This window comes from Podarcis muralis, chromosome 7 (genome assembly GCF_964188315.1).
Source record: "Podarcis muralis chromosome 7, rPodMur119.hap1.1, whole genome shotgun sequence".
NCBI lineage: Eukaryota > Metazoa > Chordata > Lepidosauria > Squamata > Lacertidae > Podarcis > Podarcis muralis.
Genome location: NC_135661.1, coordinates 24,621,322 through 24,625,616, shown reverse-complemented (window position 1 = coordinate 24,625,616; position 4,295 = coordinate 24,621,322). Strand labels below are relative to the sequence as shown.

Below are 4,295 nucleotides of genomic sequence, written 5' to 3'. Positions count from 1 at the left end.
ACAATACTTCAAGTGTGGTCTGACCAAGGCAGAATAAAATGGTACTATTACTTCCCTTCAACTGCACACTATACTTCTGTTGATGCAGCCTAGGATAGCATTAGGCAAATTCAAGAGGGTCAAATAACTCCAAAATGCTTGGGAATTGTTTAAAGATACAATATTAGATCCTCAACTTGTGTTTATACAGCAAACCAGGGTCCAAAGGTAGAGAGCAGTAAGGAACACAAAGTCGGGCAAGTTGAAAGATTTTGGACCAATAAAAGAAAGTATTTCACCAAGAGGCACATAGTGAAACTATGGGACTTGCTCCAGTAAGAGACAATGACGGCCACCAACGTAGATTGATATAAAAGAGGTTTAGACAAATTCATGGAGGAAGAGAGGGCTATTGATGGCTACTAGAAAAAGTGGCTATGCTCTGCCACCACAGTTGGAGGCAGCAATACTGGTTACTGGAAAGCTCAGGAGGGGAGGGGGCTCTTGTGCTCAGATCCTGCTCTTTGGTCTTGAGAACAGGATGTTGGACTAGGTGGGATTCTGGCCTGGTGCTGCAGAGTTCTTCTTATGTTCTTAATGGCGCGTGATTCGATTTCAGCAGTGGGATCAGGAATGGTCAAATTCAGGAAGGGTGAGACCCAGAGCGGAATGAACCAGCAGAACAGTCAAGGAAGGAGAATGAAGGAAGTCCACTCAGGCCTGGCAGGGAGCTTAGTGTTCTCCATGCCATCATAAAAAGCTAGTTGCTCTTCCAAGCTTCACTTTGTTTTGGTCCAGAGATAGATCTTATCACCCAACAGAGCCTAAAAAGGGTTATATAAAGAAAGCAGAGAGCACCATCTCGGGCAGAGCCAAGACAAGAGGCAACTCTTCCTCACTTCTATTCCTCTCTGCTGACCAAAGGGAGACACCCTGATTCTGAGCCATCATGAAATGGTCTATCCTGCTAGCTGTAATGATCCTGGTTTGTGCTACAAGAATTTTGGCTAACGAGGAGAGCCACATTGAGGACCAGGCTGGCGTCCTAGATGATGTGAGTAGAATTAACACTGAAAGCAGTGGGTGGGAGAAGGTCTTGACACTTGGAAGCTACCACCATGTCTTGAGTAATGGTGCTTACTGTGGAGGCTGGTCCAAGAGGGCAACCAGGGCTTAGCCCTACCAAGAGAAATGCCCAGCATTTATTTATTTTTAACTGCATTCAGACTCTGAGCCCCCTCAAAAGGTATTCGAGGGGCAGAAAACAAAGGACATGGAGGAAGGGATGAAGAATCTCTAGACGGGAAAACAAGTAAACTATTTTTAAATTTTACCAGGCCAATGTCCAGCACATCTTGAAGCGCCATACGTCCTCCGGTAACACCAAGGGCAGCAGCAGGAGCGCATCGGGAGGCTCTGGAGCCAACAGTGCAGGCAGCATGGGTGCAGATGAGCCCAAGATGGATAAGGACGGAAACAGAAATTAGTAGGTGTAACACTAAATGTTGTGTGTGTGTGTGTGTGTGTGTGTGTGTGTGTGTGTGTGTGTGTTTGTGTGATCTTATTTTTATTTTATCAGGGCAAATGGCCATTATTCAACCAACTATTTGCGTTAAACGGGTTTACTTCCTGATTGGCCAGGCAGCTCTTCTGAGCATGCTCAGTACTCTAGGCCACACCTGCACAGGGTTAGCTATGGTTTTGACTATCATTGGATACAACCCAATGGACATATTCTAAGTTGGAATAACAGGAGTCATGTATGGCTCCACATGTATTTTTTTTGGAACACCCAATAAATTATCCATGGTCCTGGTGAAAATCAGTTTGGCTTTTTCTAGAAAAAAAAAGAGATCTCTTGCTTGGGCTTTCTCAGGAGTGTCTCTCCCCCACCCCCATGTGTGGAATGCTCTCCCCAGGAGGCATGTCTGGCCGTCTTTACCTGTTTTTTGGTCTCTAAGGCCGCACCTGCACAGGGTTAGCAGTGGTTTTGACTATCATTGGAAAAAACCCAACAGACATGCTCTAAGTAGGAATAGCAGGAGTAACATATGGCTCCACATGTTGAACCCCTGTGTATTATTTTTTGGAACTCCCAATAAATAATCTGTAGTCCTGGTGAAAATCAGTTTGGCTTCTTCAATAAATTCTGAGATCTCTTCTTTGAGCTTTTTCAAGAGTGACTCTCCCCCACCACCGTGTGGAATGCTCTCCCGAAGGAGGCATAATCTTTACCTGTTTTTTGGTGCCAGGCAGAAACATTTGGCTTCTTAAGGGTGGCACTGTGACCTGTTTCAGTGGGGAGGGATCTGGGAAGCTGTATTTTTACTTTAAATTGGATCTTCCAGGTTCCTTTTAATGTACTCCACTTTGAGTCACCCTATGAGAAAAGCACACATGATGGTGATAGTTTAATTAATTTTATTCATTGCTTGCTAGGAAAAAAAGAGATCTCCAAGTGACTTGCTACATGCCTGCATTGTAGGAGTTTAGACGAGATGACCCATTCTGTCCCAACTGTACGGTTCTATGATTTCATGATCATTTGAACAGCATATGATTAAGGGGTGGGGGTGGGGGAGCCTATTTCATTTGTTGGACCCATGGCGATGGGTAAGTAGTTCCAGAGCCAATTACAGGCAGAAGCCTTCCTCTACAGAGATGAGTTCTGCAAGGGCAAAAGATGAGAGGAAGGGAGCTGACTGACCCCTTGGGTCTGTGGTAATTAAGAAGCTGGCAGGTGAGGTGAAGGTTGATTGAGGTTATGGAGTCCTGGGCCTCATTCGTCCTGAGGCTTTAGCCCATTCCTGCCCATAGCATTGGATACAGTCCAAGGAAAACGATGAGCAGTCCCCGCCCCCCCCCCCACCTACCACACTGACCTTCCTGAAGCAAATTGAAAAGATGTTCAAGGAAAGTTACTGATAAGCAAATCAATGTAGGGAGGGTAGAAAGCCACTTCTGCAGCAGTGAGGCCTTAACCTCTCTTCTTTCTACAAATAGGGTCTGCTGCTTCAGACAGGTATGCAGGAAAACGTGCCATCGTTCAGTGAAGCCACATAAGACAAGGAGCCAGTGCAACAGAGTAGTCCTCATTGCAGATCTTCCTTCTTGGCACCTCAAGCCAGAATGCAGAATCCCAGATTGATCTAAAAATCAGTTCCTTTGGACCCCACCCACCAACATATCTGAGGACCTTGATGCTTATGGATTCGGTTCAGCTCCAGGTTTTTAGGGAGGGGGATTGGGGGTTGGGCAGGAAGTCTTGATTTCATGCACAAGTCCACTCTGCCCCCCATCCCAAAAGGCTCTGGAGGGGTTGAATTGGAGCCCATTTCAGGGAAAGAACATGCATAGCCATAACCACATAACTTGAACCTACACATTACAATAGTGGTGGAAAGAGGAGCTTAACAGAATCTGTATGACATCAAGCAATCTACACACTCTTTACTGTACAATCCTACATAGGAAACTATCCTTAATATAACTGCAAATAATGAAACATTCCTTGTTTTAATTTCTGTTGTGTAACCAATGATCAAAGTATTGATTGATTGATTACCAGAATGATGGAAAAGGCTATTAATAACTTTGATGTTTTCATTTCTTTTCGGCCTTGGCACTCTTTGCTATAATCACATATAACACAAGTGTAATGCAATTTCTAAAGTATAAGCAATCTAAAGTATGATTTCTAAAGTATAAGCAAAGTAATTTAATTTCTAAAGTATAAGCAATCTATTGTGGCAAGAGGAGAAAATCTTAAAAAAAACTTCAATTGATGTTTTGTTTTCACATAATTAATAAAGAGGGCATTGCACGGCACTTCGCTCCTTTGTATATTTTTTCTTAAATGTGTCATTTCTGTCCTTGAATTGTGATCATGCCTCCTGCTCGCCTGGCAGAGAGATGTGTGATTGCGGGAAATGTCAGAGGTTTGCAGCAGAGTTCATTCAGTGTGTAATTTAAGGGTTAACTCTGTTATGAGTAAAGTCAGTAAACCGAGATGGTGGTGGTGGAGGCATTGCATTCCTTAGGCCAGCCTATCCAGACATTTTAAATGCTTTTTAAAAATTCTTTTCAACTGGTTTCTAATGAATACAAACAAACACACACACACACACACACACACACACACCCTTAGAGGTTTTACTGCAATCAAGAGCTATTGAAATTTTGTTGAATAAAAAAGGAAACAAACCAGGTATGATCTTCATGGAGGTAGCACATGGTCTGCTTGGCTGCTTAGTACAAAGGGAATTTTTCCACTGTATGTTTGCTTGCGTGTCTCCCTCCCCAGTGCAAGTGCTGGC

The 4,295-nt window shown here is 43.7% G+C and overlaps 1 long non-coding RNA gene across 1 annotated transcript; it reads left to right on the top strand.

Moving 5' to 3' along the window:
* Positions 1–285: 285 nt before the first annotated feature.
* On the top strand, positions 286–3,800 carry LOC144328595 (uncharacterized). The gene is made up of 3 exons (XR_013393821.1): positions 286–1,033; positions 1,317–1,465; positions 2,983–3,800. It is a non-coding gene; the product is annotated as an uncharacterized LOC144328595 (long non-coding RNA).
* The last annotated feature ends 495 nt before the right edge of the window (positions 3,801–4,295 follow it).